The following is a 20,486-nucleotide window of genomic DNA, read 5'->3' on the forward strand; positions in this document are numbered from 1 at the left end:
GCCATCGAGAGGTAAGTCCCATCCTTCCTTCACCAGACACAGGGGTCCTCTTACAGGGTGCCCAAACAAGAGTTCAAACGAGCTGTAGCCAACCCCCTTCTGTGGGACCTCTCTGTAAGCAAGCAAAAGGCAGGGCAGTAGGATGTCCCATCTCCGCCTAAGCTTTTCAGGTAGACCCTCAATCATGCCCTTTAAGGTCTTGTTAAATCTCGCAACTAGACCATTGCATTGCACTGCGGATGGTAGGGTGTGGTGAGCTTGTAGTTCACTCCACACTCTTTCCACATTGCAGTCAAGTATCCAGACATAAAGTTTGCACCTCTGTCTGAAACAACCTCCTTTGGAAAACCCACTCTTGAGAAAACTCCCAGGAGGGCTCTTGCCACAACAGGTGCTGTTGTGGTCCTAAGGGGAATAGCTTCTGGGTATCTGGTGGCATGATCCACTACCACCAGAATAAACCTGTGCCCAGAGGCTATTTTGGGATCCATTGGTCCAACAATGTCAATCCCTATACGCAGTGGCGTCACTAGGGGGGCGCGGGGATGCGGACCGCACCGGGTGATACCCTCACATGGGGTGACACCTTGACACCAAAGCAGGCAGACACAGTGATAGTTCCACAGGCCCACTCGCAGAATCACACACAGACAGGTAGTAGAAGGGTCACAGAGATGCAGACAGGGTCATGAACAATCTGCTTCCCAGAAAGACGGGGTGACAGAAAAGCAGTCAGGCGGAGACTCTGGCTGCGGAGCCCCCAGACAGGGTGAATGACAGACACCCAACAGAGGCGCAATGAAACACACACCTCTGCACAGAGCGAGCCAAACCCTGGGAGGGGCATAGCATTGCCTCAGTGTTTACTTGTCTTTCCGGTTCCGGTTCATTCACCTCATCGCACGTCGGTAGAGACGAGCTCCATACCAGGCGACCGAGCTCTGTGTCCATGTGTCTGTGGCCACGGCTCATCCTAGAGGTGCCAGCGGTCTCTGACTGCCAACTACTATCTGATCCTCCACTGTGGCAGTCGGAGGACCTGGGAGATCCGACAATGTGCACAGAGAAGAGTGCCTCGCCATCAGAAATTTTGTGGGCGGCAAGGCAGGCATGGAAGTCGGTAGGGGAGGGTCGGGCCTGTGGTCTCTCTGCCGGTACGGAATCAGCCGGTGCTAGACCGGTGCAGCTTGCGTCGACAGGGGGGCCGCAGCTACTGCGTGCAGAGCTGGCAGATCCACACCAGTAGAGCCCAAAGCTATGTCCGCACATCAAGGTGCAAAGTTCCATATCAGGAAAGGAGCCTGGGAGAAAAGGCACACAGTAAGGCGCAGTGGCGTCACTAGGGGGTGCGGACCGCACGTCACCATGAGTTACCACACTGGGTGACACCAACCCTAGTGACGCCGCTGTATACAAGTTCAAAGGGAACCCCCACCACAGGTAGTGGTATTAGGGGGGCCTTTGTGGTGCCACCTGATTTGCCACTGGCTTGGCAGGTGACACAGGAGCGACAAAACTCCTTGGTGTCTTCTGACATGTGGGGCCAGTGAAAGTGAGGGACAGGCCTGTCCCAAGTCTTGTTCTGGCCAAGATGTCCTGCAAGGGGAATATCATGGGCTAGCGTTAAAAGGAAGCCCCTACATGCCAAAGGTATAACCAATGGGACAGGCACTCTGAAAGGACAGAGAACAGGGTAGAAACCTTCAGAGGGCAGCGAGGCTGGGACAGGCACACTGAAAGGATAGAGAAAGGGTTGAGACCTTTAGAGGGCAGTGAGGCTGGGACAGGCAGTCTGAAAGGATAGAGAACAGGGTAGAGACCTTTAGAGGGCAGTGAGGCTGGGACAGGCACTCTGAAAGGATACAGAAAGGGTAGAAACCTTCAGAGGGCAGTGAGGCTAGGACGGGCACTCTGAAAGGACAGAGAAAGGGTAGAAACCTTCAGAGGGCAGTGAGGCTGGGACAGGCACTCTGAAAGGACAGAGAACAGGGTAGAAACCCTCAGAGGGCAGTGAGGCTGGGACAGGCACTCTGAAAGGATACAGAAAGGGTAGAAACCTTCAGAGGGCAGTGAGGATGGGACAGGCACTCTGAAAGGACAGAGAACAGGGTAGAAACCTTCAGAGGGCAGTGAGGCTGGGACAGGCACTCTGAAAGGACAGAGAAAGGGTAGAGAGCTTCAGAGGGCAGTGAGGCTGTGACAGGCACTCTGAAAGGATACAGAAAAGGGTAGAAACCTTCAGAGGGCAGTGAGGCTGGGACAGGCAGTCTGAAAGGATAGAGAACAGGGTAGAAACCTTCAGAGGGCAGTGAGGCTGGGTCAGGCACTCTGAAAGGACAGAGAACAGGGTAGAAACCTTCAGAGGGCAGTGAGGCTGGGACAGGCACTCTGAAAGGATACAGAACAGGGTAGAAACCTTCAGAGGGCAGTGAGGATGGGACAGGCACTCTGAAAGGACAGAGAACAGGGTAGAAACCTTCAGAGGGCAGTGAGGCTGGGACAGGCACTCTGAAAGGATACAGAAAGGGTAGAAACCTTCAGAGGGCAGTGAGGCTGGGACAGGCACTCTGAAAGGATACAGAAAGGGTAGAAACCTTCAGAAGGCAGTGAGGCTGGGACAGGCACTCTGAAAGGATACAGAACAGGGTAGAAACCTTCAGAGGGCAGTGAAGCTGGGACAGGAACTCTGAAAGGATAGAGAACGGGGTAGAAACCTTCAGAGGGCAGTGAGGCTGGGTCAGGCACTCTGAAAGGATACAGAACAGGGTAGAAACCTTCAGAGGGCAGTGAGGTTGGGACAGGCACTCTGAAAGGATAGAGAAAAGGGTAGAAACCTGCAGAGGGCAGTGAGGCTGGGACAGGCACTCTGAAAGGATACAGAAAAGGGTAGAAACCTTCAGAGGGCAGTGAGGCTGGGACAGGCACTCTGAAAGGACAGAGAACAGGGTAGAAACCTTCAGAGGGCAGTGAGGCTGGGACAGGCACTCTGAAAGGATACAGAAAAGGGTAGAAACCTTCAGAGGGCAGTGAGGCTGGGACAGGCACTCTGAAAGGATACAGAAAAGGGTAGAAACCTTCAGAGGGCAGTGAAGCTGGGACAGGCAGTCTGAAAGGATAGAGAACAGGGTAGAGACCTTCAGAGGGCAGTGAGGCTGGGACAGGCACTCTGAAAGGATACAGAAAGGGTAGAAACCTTCAGAGGGCAGTGAGGATGGGACAGGCACTCTGAAAGGATAGAGAACAGGGTAGAAACCTTCAGAGGGCAGTGAGGCTGTGACAGGCACTCTGAAAGGACAGAGAACAGGGTAGAAACCTTCAGAGGGCAGTGAGGCTGGGACAGGCACTCTCAAAGGATAGAGAAAAGGGCAGAAACCTTCAGAGGGCTGGGACAGGCAGTCTGAAAGGATACAGAAAGGGCAGAACCCTCCAGAGAGGGCAGTGGGGCTGGGACAGGCACTCTGAAATGACAGAGAAAGGGTAGAGACCTTCAGAGGGCAGTGAGGCTGGGACAGCAGGTGGAGAGGGTTCAGGTGTGGTCCACCTGTGGAAGCAGGCGTAGGGGATGGAAGAGCACCCCCTGCTCTCAGCCGGAGCCCCCCAACCCCCAGAAAGCTGGGCAGAGGAAGGGTAGAAGTAGGACCCCCTGTAGAGCTGGCATGTGAGCCCATGAACCTCGGGGGGGGGGGGGTGCGGGAGGGTGGGAGTATCGGTAACTTATGACCTGGGGGGAGGAGGGGGTGCACGTTAGTAGCAGAAATAGAGTCACCTGAGGCCCCCACCCTGAACCCCTCCCGGGGGTAAGGGGGGAGGGGGGTCACTGCTGACAGCCCGACGCCCCCTCCCTACCCCCACTGGAGTCTTGTCCCCACCACTGCCGGCCTGTCCCTATGCCCAGCTCTCGGGGTTCAGCGCCTCTTTAGATCTCCATAGTACGTGTTACCCCCACTCCCCCCCCCCCACCCCCTCTGATCTTCACCGGACCTCCACTGCCCCCCCCCCCCTCCCCTGGGCCTCCAGAGCCCCCCTCCGGCCCCCCCCCCCCCCCCCGGCCGCTCCACTCACCCACAGCCTCCACTTCCACGACTTGCCGTAAAGTTTTTGTTTGTAAGGCAGCAGCAGTCACATGCCTGCTCCTCCCCCTGACCCTGCTTCCTGGCAGCATGGCCTGCCTGCTTGACAACACAAACACGGGGGGGGGGGGTGAGGGCTGTCCTGCTGCAGGGAGGGACTTAGGGACCCAGGAAGTGAACGAGGAACAAGTACTCCTGCAGGGAGTGCATGGAGGGGTAACACAGGCAGAGAGTGCATGGAGGGGTAAGACAGGCAGGGAATGCATAGGGGATAACACAGGCAAGGAGTGCATGGAGGGGTAACACAGGCAGGGAGTGCATAGATGCTGGAGCAAAACAGGCGGGGAGTGCATAGAGGCTGGAGCAACACAGGCAGGGAATGTATAGGGGATAACACAGGCAGGGAATGCATAGGGGATAACACAGGCAGGGAGTGCATAGAGGCTGGAGCAACACAGGCAGGGAGTGCATGGAGGTTGGAGCAACGCAGTCAGGGAGTGCATAGAGGCTGGAGCAACACAGGCAGGGAATGCATAGGGGATAACACAGGCAGGGAGTGCATAGAGGCTGGAGCAAAACAGGCAGGGAGTGCATGGAGGTTGGAGCAACACAGGTAGGGAGTGCATGGAGGGGTAACACAGGCAGGGAGTGCATTGAGGGGTAACACAGGCAGGGAGTGCATAGATGCTGGAGCAAAACAGGCGGGGAGTGCATGGAGGTTGGAGCAACACAGGAGGGAGTGCATGGAGGGGTAACACAGGCAGGGAGTGCATGGGGGGGTAACACAGGCAGGGAGTGCATGAAGGGGTAACACAGGCAGGGAGTGCATGGAGGGGTAACACAGGCAGGGGGTGCATGGAGGGGTAACACAGGCAGGGAGTGCATGGAGGAAGTAACACAGGCAGGGAGTGCATGGAGGGGGTAACACAGGCAGGGAGTGCATGGAGGGGTAGCACAGGCAGGGAGTGCATGGAGGGATAACACAGGCAGGGAGTGCATAGGGGATAACACAGGCAGGGAGTGCATGGGGGGGGTAACACAGGCAGGGAGTGCATGGAGGGGTAACACAGGCAGGGAGTGCGTGGAGGGGTAACACTAGCAGGGAGTGCATGGAGGGACGGTTTGAGGGGGCTTCAGACGGGCAGAGAGTGCTTGAGGTAGCTTCAGACGGGTAGAGACTGCAGGAGGGGGCTTCAGACGGGCAGAGAGTGCTTGAGGGGGCTTCAGGCAGAGACTGCTTGAGGGGGCTTCAGACGGGCACGGACTGCAGGAGGGGGCTTCAGGTAGGCAGGAACTGCAGGAGGGGGCTTCAACGGGCAGGGGCTGCAGGAGGGTGCATGGAGGGAGTAACACAGCCAGGGAGTGCATGGAGGGAGTAACACAGGCAGGTAGTGCATGGAGGGACGGTTTAGGGGGCTTCAGACAGGCAGGGACTGCAGGAGGGGGCTTCAGACGGACAGAGACTGCAGGAGGGGGCTTCCGACGGTCAGAGACTGCAGGAGGGGGCTTCAGACAGGCACGGACTGCAGGAGGGGGCTTCAGACGGGCACGGACTGCAGGAGGGGGCTTCAGACGGGCAGAGACTGCAGGAGGGGGCTTCGGGTAGGTAGGAACTGCAGGAGGGGGCTTCTTCACACTGGCAGGGGCTGCAGGAGGGGGCATCAGACGGGCAGAGACTGCAGGAGGGGGCTTCGGGTAGGTAGGAACTGCAGGAGGGGGCTTCAGACGGGCACGGACTGCAGGAGGGGGCTTCAGACGGGCAGAGACTGCAGGAGGGGGCTTCGGGTAGGTAGGAACTGCAGGAGGGGGCTTCTTCACACTGGCAGGGGCTGCAGGAGGGGGCTTCAGACGGGCACGGACTGCAGGAGGGGGCTTCAGACGGGCAGAGACTGCAGGAGGGGGCTTCAGGCGGGCACGGACTGCAGGAGGGGGCTTCAGACGGGCACGGACTGCAGGAGGGGGCTTCCTAGAGGGCGGACTGCAGGGGGCCGGTAATAACGAGGCGGGGGTTCCTGCGCACCGCAGGGTGAGGGTTACTGCAGGAATGTGCTTTGTGTACGTGGAGAGCGGACAGAGGGCTCCAGACAAGCCCTGAAGGTTGAAAGTCGATTCTCTGAGTCCGAGTGCCCGGAGCGCGGCCCATGGGACACTGGGAGCCATGCCATCCGTCTGACCGTACAGCTGGTTTCCTTAAAGCCACAGGGGCCACAGTCTCCTGAGCCCACTGGGGCAAAGACCCTCCATTGAGGCTTCTTGAAATGAGAGGTCGAATGCTCAACCTTACCTTTGGAGGCTGGTGTGAGGCAGACACGAGAGCTGGTGGCAGACGTCTGGACAGAGATGTGTAGCGCTTGTGTCCCTTTTGCTCAGCTGTGTGGTAGAAAGAGCAAGTAGTACAAGTTTGCTACTGGTATTTGGAGAGGGGGTCACATATACATCTGCGGCTCACTGCTCTCGGCAGAGTGAAGAGGTACAGAAACTCAAAATGAAGTCTGCACCCCCAGAAGCAGCCCAAAGTGAGGGGCTTCCTTCCACCCCAGTACGCACACCACTCGCTCCGTCCAACGGGGGCCGCCCCCGATAGTTCAGCTCCCTGGATGGAAAGGGTCGTGGAGTGGACGACACTCAGCTGCCTGAAGCTGGATGGGGATACAACAGAGGTGATGGTCCTCGGGAACGAGGCAGACCCCAGGACTCTGACCAGCTGCCCAACTGCCTGGGAATCCCTCCTACTCCAAAGGCATCTTTCAAAAATCTTGCTTTCTGGCTCGACAAGGAGCTCCCATGGGAGATCTAAGCCTAGAAACCAGTAAGCACATGTTTCGGACCACTCAGATTGCGCCACAAAATTTTGGAGCCTGTTCCCAAACAGCTCAGAAAAACAGCAGTCCAATCCCTGTCACGTCTGGACTACGGAAACTCACTTTTCCTAGGGGCGCCAAAATACGTTCTTAACAGACTTCAAGTGGTCCAGAACGCGGCACCAAGGCTGCGGTGTAAGCTCCCAATCCAGGAATCAGCCACGAAGCATCTTAAGGCACTTCACTGGCTCCAGATGGAGGCCAGAATGAAGTTCAAGGCGTCTGCAAGACACACAGAGCTCTACACAACAAGGCCCGAGTACAGTCAGAAACCTGTTGACCCCCTATGTCCCAAACAGGAGCCTCAGGTCCGGCTCCGAACAGCGGATAAGAACTAAGAGAATCAGGAGAGGCAGGTGGGGCGGTAGATCCTTCGCCCTCATGGCACTCAAGGTGTGGAACTCAATGCCACACGAATCTAGACTCCTGGAGAAGGAAGCAGCATTCCGAAGTCGATTAAAACGTAGTTGTTTAATCAGTATTATTAACCTACCTCCAGCCTCATTTCAGCATTGGTCTCTAAGCGCTGGGAAGCCTTCGGGTAGGTATGTGTGCTATAAATCACTTAAATCAAAAAATCAATGTCAGAGCATGGTCTAGTGGTAGGAAGGTCAGTTCTTACCACTCACCCAGTTCCTGAGGGAACAGAGTTGTCATGTTCAGTAGTTGCCATAACTGCTCGCTCCCGGTCTAGCTTTAGGGGGGCTTCTGGTTGCACTCTGAGCTAGCTGGTCCAAGGGACGACATACCCTGCAGGAATGCATGGAATAAGTTGGCACCATCCTACGTTTAGGTCGTCGACAAACGTGCAGTTCCTACTGATTAGTGGGAACATACACAACATGGAGCCCAACGTGGGGCTTCCACACTCTTCCCCACCCAGTAAAGGGGTTCGATCACCCAGAAGGGGGTTTCTTGGCATACGATACATTTACGCCTTGGACATGTAGGTTAGGGTTTGCACCATAGGGGTACGCTAGACTGTTGTAATATTGTACATGAATGCATCTATAATTTGTCTCAGCAAGAAGGTGGAGCTCTTTGTTTTATTCACTGCCTTGACACTTGTTATAACTTTTGTCTGCTTCTGTCTGTTGATCTTTGCAGCACACATTTTCTATACAAGAATAATTTTGGTTGAATAAACATTGAGAGCGCCCCTTTGTGCATTCTTTGTTTATTTCGCTGAGAAAAGAACAGCACGAGGGTCTGAGTGAAAGGTTCTCGATCTTTCACCGAGGTACCTGAGGGAATAGAGTTGTCATGCTCAGTGGTTGTCAGACCTGTTCGCTCCCTGTCTGGGTTAGGGGGGCTATCGGTGGCACTGTGAGCTTGCTGGACGAAGGGACGACATACCCTGCGGGGGTGTATGGAATCATCTGCCACCATCCTAAGTTTATGTTGTCCACAAACGCGCAGTTCTTACTGATTAGAAGAAATTGGACAACATTACAAACCAATTTCTCTTTTCCCTGGGATAAGTAAAATACTAGAAAATCATGTTAATCTAAACTTATCTGAATTTTATAAAATCATGCTATTTAGCACTCCACTCAGACTGGATTCCGACCCTACCCTGGCACAGAGACCACTCCTCTGGCAACGGCAGAGGAAGCTAAAGGGCTGCTCGATCAAGGCAGCTCGGCAGCTATCATCCTCTTTCCTCAGCTCAGCTTCGACAATGTAAATCATGGCCTTGTTGTCGCGAGATGACAGAGTGCGGGAATCGCAGGACTCGCCCTGTCCTGGCTTAAGGACAGGTCCTTGCCCTCTAGAACGCAGAGCACCCCAGGGCTCGTCCTCGAGCCGGACTCTTATTCATCTGTATATGAGACCGCCTGCAGATACTGCCCCTTCCTTTGGATTTCGATGATCTCCTACGCAGACGATACTCAGTTGGTCTTTTCTCTTACCAGAACCAGCACTCTCTAGCAGTAGGAGCTCACTTCTTACCACTCACCGAGTGTCACAGCACTCTCTAGCGTAGGGAGGTCACTTCTTACCGCTCACCCAGTGTCACAGCACTCTCTAGCGTCGGGAGGTCACTTCTTACCGCTCACCCAGTGTCACAGCACTCTCTAGCGTAGGGAGGTCACTTCTTACCGCTCACCCAGTGTCTCTGCACTCTCTAGCGGTAGGGAGGTCACTTCTTAAACCTCACCCAGTGTCTCTGCACTCTCTAGCAATAGGAGGTCACTTCTTAACCCTCACCCAGTGTCACAGCACTCTCTAGCGTAGGGAGGTCACTTCTTACCGCTCACCCAGTGTCACAGCACTCTCTAGCGTAGGGAGGTCACTTCTTACCACTCACCCAGTGTCACAGCACTCTCTAGCATAGGGAGGTCACTTCTTACCACTCACCCAGTGTCACAGCACTCTCTAGCGTAGGGAGGTCACTTCTTACCGCTCACCCAGTGTCACAGCACTCTCTAGCGCAGGGAGGTCACTTCTTACCACTCACCCAGTGTCACAGCACTCTCTAGCAGTAGGAGGTCACTTCTTACCACTTACCCAGTGTCAGAGCACTCTCTAGCAGTAGGAGGTCACGTCTTACCACTCACCCAGTGTCACAGCACTCTATAGCGTAGGGAGGTCACTTCTTACCACTCACCCAGTGTCACAGCACTCTCTAGCGTAGGGAGGTCACTTCTTACCACTCACCCAGTGTCTCTGCACTCTCGAGCGTAGGGAGGTCACTTCTTACCACTCACCCAGTGTCACAGCACTCTCTAGCGTAGGGAGGTCACTTCTTACCACTCACAGTGTCACAGCACTCTCTAGCGTAGGGAGGTCACTTCTTACCACTCACCCAATGTCACAGCACTCGCTTGGGTAGGGAGGTCACTTCTTACCACTCACAGTGTCACAGCACTCTCTAGCGTAGGGAGGTCACTTCTTACCACTCACCCAGTGTCACAGCACTCTCTAGCGTAGGGAGGTCACTTCTTACCACTCACCCAGTGTCACAGCACTCTCTAGCGTAGGGAGGTCACTTCTTACCACTCACCCAGTGTCACAGCAATCTCTAGCAGTAGGAGGTCACTTCTTACCACTCACCCAGTGTCACAGCACTCTCTAGCGTAGGGAGGTCACTTCTTACCACTCACCCAGTGTCACAGCACTCTCTAGCGTAGGGAGGTCACTTCTTACCACTCACCCAGTGTCACAGCACTCTCTAGCGTAGGGAGGTCACTTCTTACCACTCACCCAGTGTCACAGCACTCTCTAGCAGAAGGAGGTCACTTCTTACCACTCACCCAATGTCACAGCACTCTCTAGCAGTAGGAGGTCACTTCTTAACCCTCACCCAGTGTCACAGCACTCTCTAGCGTAGGGAGGTCACTTCTTACCACTCACCCAGTGTCACAGCACTCGCTTGGGTAGGGAGGTCACTTCGTACCACTCACCCACTGTCACAGCACTCTCTAGCGTCGAGAGGTCACTTCTTACCACTCACCCAGTGTCACAGCACTCTCTAGCGTAGGGAGGTCACTTCTTACCACTCACCCAGTGTCACAGCACTCTCTAGCGGTAGGAGGTCACTTCTTACCACCCACCCAGTGTCACAGCACTTTCTAGTGTAGGGAGGTCACTTCTTACCACTCACCCAGTTTCACAGCACTCTCTAGCGGTAGGAGGTCACTTCTTACCACTCACCTAGTGTCACAGCACTCTCTAGCGGTAGAGGTCACTTCTTACCACTCACCGAGTGTCACAGCACTCTCTAGCGTAGGGAGGGCACTTCTTACCACTCACCCAGTGTCTCTGCACTCTCGAGCGTAGGGAGGTCACTTGTTACCCCTCAACCAGTGTCACACCACTCTCTAGCGGTAGGAGGTTACCTCTTACCACTCACCCAGTGTCACAGCACTCTCTAGCGTAGGGAGGTCACTTTTTACCACTCACCCAGTGTCACAGCACTCTCTAGCATAGGGAGGTCACTTCTTACCACTCACCCAGTGTCACAACACTCTCTAGCGTAGGGAGGCCACTTCTTACCACTCACCCAGTGTCACAGCACACTCGAGCGTAGGGAGGTCACTTCTTACCACTCAGCCTGTGTCACTGCACTCTCTAGCGTAGGGAGGTCACTTCTTACCACTCACCCAGTGACACAGCACTCTCTAGCGTAGGTCACTTCTTACCACTCACCCAGTGTCACAGCACTCTCTAGCGTAGGGAGGTCACCTCTTACCACTCACCCAGTGTCACAGCACTCTCTAGCGTAGGTCACTTCTTACCACTCACCCAGTGTCACAGCACTCTCTAGCGTAGGTCACTTCTTACCACTCACCAAGTGTCACAGCACTCTCCAGCGTAGGGAGGTCACTTCTTACCACGCACCCAGTGTCACAGCACTCTCCAGCGTAGGGAGGTCACTTCTTACCACTCACCTAGTATCACAGCACTCTCTAGCGTAGGGAGGTCACTTCCTACCACTCACCCGGTTTCACAGCACTCTCTAGCGTAGGGAGGTCACTTCTTACCACTCACCAAGTGTCACAGCACTCTCTAGCATAGGGAGGACACTTCTTACCACTCACACAGTGTCACAGCACTCTCTAGCGTAGAGAGGTCACTTCTTACCACTCACCCAGTGTCACAGCACTCTCTAGCGGTAGGAGGTCACTTCTTACCCCTCACCCAGTGTCATAGCACTCTCTAGCGGTAGGATGTCACTTCTTACCACTCACCCAGCGTCACAGCACTCTCTAGCGGTAGGGGGTCACTTCTTACCCCTCACCCAGTGTCACAGCACTCTCTAGCGTACAGAGGTCACTTCTTACCACTCACCCAGTGTCACAGCACTCTCTAGCGTAGGGAGGTCAGTTCATACCACTCTCCCAGTGTCACAGCACTCTCTAGCGTAGGGAGGTCAGTTCTTACCACTCACCCAGTGTCACAGCACTCTCCAGCTGTTGGAGGTCACTTCTTACCACTCACCCAGTGTCAGAGCAGTCTCTAGCGTAGGGAGGTCAGTTCTTACCACTCACCCAGTGTCACAGCACTCTCTAGCAGTAGGAGGTCACTTCTTACCACTCACCCAGTGTCACAGCACTCTCTAGCGGTAGGAGGTAACTTCTTACCACTCACCAGTGTCACAGCACTCTCTAGCGGTAGGAGGTCACTTCTTACCACTCACCCAGTGTCAGAGCACTCTCTAGCGGTAGGAGGTCACTTCTTGCCACTCACTCAGTGTCCCAGCTCTCTCTAGCAGTAGGAGGTCACTTCTTACCACTCACCCAGTGTCTCTGCACTCTCTAGCGGTAGGGAGGTCACTTCTTAGCACTCACCGAGTGTCACAGCACTCTCTAGTGGTAGGGGGTCACTTCTTACCACTCACCCAGTGTCACAGCACTCTCTAGCGGTAGGGAGGTCACTTCTTACCACTCGCCCAGTGTCTCTGCACTCTCTAGCGGTAGGGGGTCACTTCTTACCACTCACCCAGTGTCACAGCACTCTCTAGCGTAGGGAGGTCACTTCTTACCACTCACCCAGTGTCACAACACTCTCTAGCGTAGGGAGGTCACTTCTTACCACTCACCCAGTGTCTCTGCACTCTCTAGCGGTAGGGGTCACTTCTTACCACTCACCCAGTGTCACAACACTCTCTAGCGTAGGGAGGTCACTTCTTACCACTCACCCAGTGTCACAACACTCTCTAGCGTAGGGAGGTCATTTCTTACCACTCACCCAGTGTCACAACACTCTCTAGCGTAGGGAGGTCACTTCTTACCCCTCACCCAGTGTCACAACACTCTCTAGCGTAGGGAGGTCACTTCTTACCACTCACCCAGTGTCACAACACTCTCGAGCGTAGGGAGGTCACTTCTTACCGCTCAGCCTGTGTCACAACACTCTCTAGCGTAGGGAGGTCACTTCTTACCACTCACCCAGTGTCACAACACGCTCGAGCGTAGGGAGGTCACTTCTTACCGCTCAGCCTGTGTCACTGCACTCTCTAGCGTAGGGAGGTCACTTCTTACCACTCACCCAGTGTCTCTGCACTCTCTAGTGGTAGGGAGGTCACTTCTTACCACTCGCCCAGTGTCTCTGCACTCTCTAGCGGTAGGGAGGTCACTTCTTAGCACTCACCGAGTGTCACAGCACTCTCTAGCGGTAGGGGGTCACTTCTTACCACTCACCCAGTGTCACAGCACTCTCTAGCGGTAGGGAGGTCACTTCTTACCACTCGCCCAGTGTCTCTGCACTCTCTAGCGGTAGGGGGTCACTTCTTACCACTCACCCAGTGTCACAGCACTCTCTAGCGTAGGGAGGTCACTTCTTACCACTCACCCAGTGTCACAACACTCTCTAGCGTAGGGAGGTCACTTCTTACCACTCACCCAGTGTCACAACACTCTCTCGCGTAGGGAGGTCACTTCTTACCACTCACCCAGTGTCAGAGCACTCTCTAGCGTAGGGAGGTCACTTCTTACCACTCACCCAGTGTCACAACACTCTCTAGCGTAGGGAGGTCACTTCTTACCACTCACCCAGTGTCACAACACTCTCTAGCGTAGGGAGTTCACTTCTTACCACTCACCCAGTGTCACAACACTCTCTAGCGTAGGGAGGTCACTTCTTACCACTCACCCAGTGTCACAGCACTCTCTAGCGTAGGGAGGTCACTTCTTACCACTCACCCAGTGTCACTGCACTCTCTAGCGGTAGGAGGTCACTTCTTACCACTCACCCAGTGTCACAGCACTCTCTAGCGGTAGGAGGTCACTTCTTACCACTCACCCAGTGTCACAACACTCTCTAGCGTAGGGAGGTCACTTCTTACCACTCACCCAGTGTCACAGCACTCTCCAGCTGTTGGAGGTCACTTCTTACCACTCACCCAGTGTCAGAGCACTCTCTAGCGTAGGGAGGTCAGTTCTTACCACTCACCCAGTGTCACAGCACTCTCTAGCAGTAGGAGGTCACTTCTTACCACTCACCCAGTGTCACAGCACTCTCTAGCGGTAGGAGGTAACTTCTTACCACTCACCAGTGTCACAGCACTCTCTAGCGGTAGGAGGTCACTTCTTACCACTCACCCAGTGTCAGAGCACTCTCTAGCGGTAGGAGGTCACTTCTTACCACTCACTCAGTGTCCCAGCACTCTCTAGCAGTAGGAGGTCACTTCTTACCACTCACCCAGTGTCTCTGCACTCTCTAGCGGTAGGGAGGTCACTTCTTAGCACTCACCGAGTGTCACAGCACTCTCTAGCGGTAGGGGGTCACTTCTTACCACTCACCCAGTGTCACAGCACTCTCTAGCAGTAGGGAGGTCAGTTCTTACCACTCGCCCAGTGTCTCTGCACTCTCTATCGGTAGGGGGTCACTTCTTACCACTCACCCAGTGTCACAGCACTCTCTAGCGTAGGGAGGTCACTTCTTACCACTCACCCAGTGTCACAACACTCTCTAGCGTAGGGAGGTCACTTCTTACCACTCACCCAGTGTCACAACACTCTCTAGCGTAGGGAGGTCACTTCTTACCACTCACCCAGTGTCACAACACTCTCTAGCGTAGGGAGGTCACTTCTTACCACTCACCCAGTGTCACAACACTCTCGAGCGTAGGGAGGTCACTTCTTACCGCTCAGCCTGTGTCACAACACTCTCTAGCGTAGGGAGGTCACTTCTTACCACTCACCCAGTGTCACAACACTCTCGAGCGTAGGGAGGTCACTTCTTACCGCTCAGCCTGTGTCACTGCACTCTCTAGCGTAGGGAGGTCACTTCTTACCACTCACCCAGTGTCTCTGCACTCTATAGTGGTAGGGAGGTCACTTCTTACCACTCGCCCAGTGTCTCTGCACTCTCTAGCGGTAGGGAGGTCACTTCTTAGCACTCACCGAGTGTCACAGCACTCTCTAGCGGTAGGGGGTCACTTCTTACCACTCACCCAGTGTCACAGCACTCTCTAGCGGTAGGGAGGTCACTTCTTACCACTCGCCCAGTGTCTCTGCACTCTCTAGCGGTAGGGGGTCACTTCTTACCACTCACCCAGTGTCAAAGCACTCTCTAGCGTAGGGAGGTCACTTCTTACCACTCACCCAGTGTCACAACACTCTCTAGCGTAGGGAGGTCACTTCTTACCACTCACCCAGTGTCACAACACTCTCTAGCGTAGGGAGGTCACTTCTTACCACTCACCCAGTGTCACAACATTCTCGAGCGTAGGGAGGTCACTTCTTACCACTCACCCAGTGTCACAACACTCTCGAGCGTAGGGAGGTCACTTCTTACCGCTCAGCCTGTGTCACTGCACTCTCTAGCGTAGGGAGGTCACATCTTACCACTCACCCAGTGACACAGCACTCTCTAGCATAGGTCACTTCTTACCACTCACCCAGTGTCACAGCACTCTCTAGGGTAGGGAGGTCACCTCTTACCACTCACCCAGTGTCACAGCACTCTCTAGCAGTAGTAGGTCACTTCTTACCACTCACCCAGTGTCAGAGCACTCTCTAGCGTAGGGAGGTCACTTCTTACCGCTCAGCCTGTGTCACTGCACTCTCTAGGGTAGGGAGGTCACCTCTTACCACTCACCCAGTGTCACAGCACTCTCTAGCAGTAGGAGGTCACTTCTTACCACTCACCCAGTGTCTCTGCACTCTCGAGCGTAGGGAGGTCACTTCTTACCACTCACCCTGTGTCACAGCACTCTCTAGCATTAGGAGGTCACTTCTTACCACTCAGCCAGTGTCACAGCACTCTCTAGCAGTAGGAGGTCACTTCTTACCACTCACCCAGTGTCACAGCACTCTCTAGCGTAGGGAGGTCACTTCTTACCACTCACCCAGTGTCACAGCACTCTCTAGCATAGGGAGGTCACTTCTTACCACTCACCCAGTGTCACTGCACTCTCTAGCAGTAGGAGGTCACTTCTTACCACTCAACCAGTGTCACAGCACTCTCTAGCGTAGGGAGGCCACTTCTTACCACTCACCCAATGTCACAGCACTCTCTAGCGTAGGGAGGTCACTTCTTACCACTCACCCACTGTCACAGCACTCTCTAGCGTAGAGAGGTCACTTCTTACCACTCACCGAGTGTCACAGCACTCTCTAGCGTAGGGAGGTCACTTCTTACCACTCACCCAATGTCACAGCACTCTCTAGCGTAGGGAGGTCACTTCTTACCACTCACCCACTGTCACAGCACTCTCTAGCGTAGAGAGGTCACTTCTTACCACTCACCGAGTGTCACAGCACTCTCTAGCGTAGGGAGGTCACTTCTTACCACTCACCCAGTGTCTCTGCACTCTCTAGCGGTAGGAGGTCACTTCTTACCACTCACCGAGTGTCACAGCACTCTCTAGCGTAGGGAAGTCACTTCTTACCACTCACCCAGTGTCTCTGCACTCTCTAGCGGTAGTAGGTCACTTCTTACCACTCACCCTGTGTCACAGCACTCTCTAGCGTAGGGAGGTCACTTCTTACCACTCACCCAGTGTCTCTGCACTCTCTAGCGGTAGTAGGTCACTTCTTACCACTCACCCAGTGTCTCTGCACTCTCTAGCGGTAGGAGGTCACTTCTTACCACTCACCCAGTGTCACAGCACTCTCTAGCGTAGGGAGGTCACTTCTTACCACTCACCCAGTGTCACAGCACTCTCTAGCGTAGGGAGGTCACTTCTTACCACTCACCCAGTGTCACAGCACTCTCTAGCTCACAGAGGTCACTTCTTACCACTCACCCAGTGTCACTGCACCAGTCGCGACCGGCATGACTCACGGGTAGAGGGACAGGGGTTTGTGGGGGACAGGGGGGTTCATTTAATAATAAATAAATAACATCCCGTCCCTCACACCAGATCCAACCAAGGGCACGGCCCACGCACCCAGAGGAAACGAGGAGCGCGGCCTCCACACCCAGCGCTGCGATCCACGCGACACTTGAGGGGTCAAAGGTCACAGGCACTCTTGCTGGCACCGGGGCACAGTTCAGTCACAGAAGCCATTGTAGATTTGTAGCGTGGTAGGGGCCGTAACTCACCTGGGTGTGGCACAAGGGGTTTGTACACACCCAGGTGCACAGTGTGACATTTGCTTTTCACAGGACGGCGGGTGTACCCGTGTGCGTGAGAGCCGTGTGCCACCGTGTGCTTGAGGACCGTGTGACTCAGTGTGCGTGAGGCCCGTGGTCTCACGGGTCCGAACCCTGTGCCCCTGGGCCTGGGCGTGTGTGACAGGTGGTGTAACACACCTGGGTGTGGCACAAGGGGTTTGTACACACCCAGGTGGACAGTGTGGCATCTGCTTTTCATAGGAGGGCGGGTGGCACCGTGTGCGTGAGGTCGGTGTGGCACCGTGTGCTTGGGGACCGTGTGACTCAGTGGGCGTGAGGACCGTGTACCTCCGTGTGGCACCGTGTGCGTGAGGTCAGGGATCGCACACGATGGAACCCTGGGCCCCAGGGCCTGGGGTGAGACAGGTGCTGACTGTGACACACCAGTGTGTGGCACAAGGGGTTTGTACACAGTCTGTGCACACTGTGTGACGTGGTCTTCACAGGGAGGCCGTGTGACACCGTGTGCGTGACGCCCGTGGTCTCACGGGCGCGAACCCTGTGCCCCTGGGGGCGTGACAGGTGGTGTAACACACCCGGGCGTGGCACAGGTCACCCCTCAGGCGCTTCCAGGACGACACTCAGGAATGCAGCCAAGCCTGTGCCCGGGCCCCCGGGGCACAGGGCATAAGGAGGCGGGGCCCGGGGCCCCTCCGCGTGACTCACTGCGGCAGGGACGGTCACTGCGCTGATAGTGAGCGCTCCAGACAGACTTTACACACCCTCAGCAGCGTCATAGCAACCCCTGTCCCCTCAGACACCAGAGCTGCACGCACGAGAGGTGGTCTCCATCCCCGTGTGAAGAGGGGAGCACGAGCCCTGCTTCTGTGAAGCAAGGATGCTGTCCACCCGCAGCGGATACTGCTGGCAGCTCCTGGAGGGACTTCTGTTAGTGGAAAGTCCCTCAGGGCCATCCCTTCATGACGACAGGCGACAGGTTCATTAACAAGCATTGGCATGGCCAATAGGTCTCGCCTTTGGGACCTTATAAGTGTTTAGCCATGCAACACTTGATGTTGTTGCACCAAGGACATTGTGCTGCATAACTAAATACTTATAAGGTCTCAAAGGCGAGACCTATTGGCTATGCCAATGCTTGTTCTCTATTTATTCCAAAAGAGGCTAGTATCATTCCTCGAGTGCTCTCCTAACTAACTAGTTAATAATGCCATTGAAAGTGGGCATTTCTAGGTGAGGCTCAGCGAGGTTCTCCCAGTCTTCGTCGGCATTAATTGAGAATTGTTAACAGTTTATATGCGACGGAGCAGCCAACGGGCCCCATCTGAAAAAAAGACGATCAAAACAGCGAATATAGGGTGTGAGGTAATGACGTATCACCTCCGGGGGGGACAGTGTGCGGACAGACAGACAGACTGCTTGGCCTTCTGAGGAAGTAGAGTTTTTACTACCAAGGAAATGCCAAGAAAATCTGTAAAAACCCTTCCCCAGACTGTAATCCTCCCAGTTCCCATGATTCAACACGAGGACATTCCCAGCCAAACTATGATCTCTCAGGGATGCAGCAGCTACACATAACTTATGTGCAATCAATCAATCAAAGCATTTGTAGTCAAGTCAAGCCAAGTCAGAGAATTTATATAGCGCACTACATACCCAGAGGGTCTCAAGGCGCTTGGGGAAGGGTGGGGGATTATTTGTCGAAAATCCAAGTTTTAAGCTGTTTTCTGAAGGATAGGTGGTTTTGAGTGAGGCAAAGGTGAATGGGAAGGGAGTTCCATGTTTTAGCTGCTAGGTAGGAGAAGGATCTTCCCCCCATGGTGGATTTGTTGATGCGAGGAATATCAGCGAGGGCTTGGTTGGAAGAACGTAGCTGGCGGGATGGGGAGTAGAAGGATAGACGCGTGTTGAGGCATTCTGGTCCAAGTTCGTAAAGTGCTTTGTGTGCGTGGGTGAGGAGGCGGAACGTTATCCTCTTATTAATGGGGAGCCAGTGGAGGTCTTTTAGGTGACCAGAAATGTGGTCTTTACGCGGTATGTCTATTATGAGTCTGGCTGATGCGTTTTGGATGCGTTGGAGTTTTTTCTGAAGTTTCGCGGTGGTACCGGCGTATAGGGTGTTTCCGTAGTCCAGGCGGCTTGTAACCAGTGCGTGAGTGACCGTCTTTCTGGTTTCGGTGGGGATCCAGCGAAATGTTTTTTTGAGCATGCGGAAGATGTTGAAGCAAGATGATGAAACAGCGTTGACCTGTCTGGACATCGAGAGTGAGGAGTCTAGGATGACGCCCAGGTTCCGTGCGTGGTCAGTTGGGATGGGTGCTTTTCCTAGGGCAGCTGGCCACCAAGAGTCGTCCCAGGCGGAGGGAGAATTACCTAAGATGAGGACTTCTGTTTTGTCTGAGTTCAGTTTGAGACGGCTGAGCTTCATTCATTCGGCTACTTCTTTCATTCCTTTATGTAGGTTGGTTTTGGCGGTGTTTGGGTCTTTGGTGAGGGAGAGGATCAGTTGAGTGTCATCAGCGTAGGAGATGATGTTGAGGTTGTGTTGGCATGCGATGGCCGCGAGGGGGCTCATGTATACGTCGAAGAGGGTGGGGCTGAGTGAAGATCCTTGTGGCACGCCGCAGATGACTTCGGTGGCCTCTGACTTGAACGGTGGGAGGCGGACTCTCTGGGTTCTTCCGGCAAGGAATGAGGTGATCCAATCCAGTGCTTTTCCTTGGATTCTGATGTTGTTGAGGGGTTGTAGAAGGGTGCTGTGGCAGACTGTGTCAAAGGCTGCGGAGAGGTCAAGGAGGATGAGGGCGACTGTGTCTCCGTTGTCCAGTAGTGTTCGAATGTCGTCTGTTGCTGCGATGAGGGCGGTTTCAGTGCTGTGTTTGGCTCGGAAGCCCGACTGTGAAGAGTCGAGGGAGTTGTTGGTTTCGAGGAAGGCGGAGAGCTGGTTGTTGACAGCTTTCTCGATGACTTTGGCCGGGAATGGAAGGAGCGAAATGGGGCGGTAGTTTTTGAGTTCGGTGGGATCAGCTGTGGGTTTTTTCAGATGGGCGCTGAGTTTGGCGTGTTTCCAGATTTCCGGGAAGGTGGCGGATTTGAAGGAGCAGTTGATGACGTCTCTGAGATAGAGTGCTATGATGGAGTCTGCTTTGTTGAAGATGTGGTGAGGGCATGGGTCTGTGGGGGATCCTGAGTGGATGGAGTTCATCAGGCGAATGGTTTCCTCGGTGGAGATTGGGTTCCAGTCAGTAAGGATGTTCAGGGGGGGTGAGGGTACGGCAGAGGGTTGGGTGGGTTGGTCTCCGGGTTGGTTGTCGAAGCTGTTGTGGATGTCTGCGATTTTGTCGTGGAAGAACGAAACTAGGGAGTCGCAGAGGGTTTGAGAGGGAGTGATGTCGTTGGAGTTGGCAGTCGGGTTGGTAAATTCTTTGACAGGTCTTGGGACACCTCTTCTGACGGATGCCTGCAGTTTAGGGCACCCTCCCCTACACATGCCATCCAGGCAGCTGAACCTCGCCCGTCACAGGAGCGC

The 20,486-nt window shown here is 54.6% G+C and overlaps 1 protein-coding gene across 4 annotated transcripts in view; it reads right to left on the reverse strand.

Moving 5' to 3' along the window:
* NR1H3 (nuclear receptor subfamily 1 group H member 3) overlaps positions 1 to 4,181 on the reverse strand; it is a 335,465-nt gene extending 331,284 nt beyond the window's left edge. Inside the window, exon 1 of one of the 4 annotated variants that reach the window (XM_086959703.1) lies at positions 4,059 to 4,181. The gene's annotated coding sequence lies outside the window, so the exon portion shown is untranslated. The remainder of the gene's footprint in view (positions 1 to 4,058) is intronic. The other 3 variants (XM_086959708.1, XM_086959702.1, XM_086959707.1) reach the window with 3 other exon arrangements.
* Between the last annotated feature and the right edge of the window lie 16,305 nt (positions 4,182 to 20,486).

The sequence above is a fragment of the Lissotriton vulgaris genome, chromosome 2_2, assembly GCF_964263255.1.
Source record: "Lissotriton vulgaris chromosome 2_2, aLisVul1.2, whole genome shotgun sequence".
Taxonomy (NCBI): Eukaryota; Metazoa; Chordata; class Amphibia; order Caudata; family Salamandridae; genus Lissotriton; species Lissotriton vulgaris.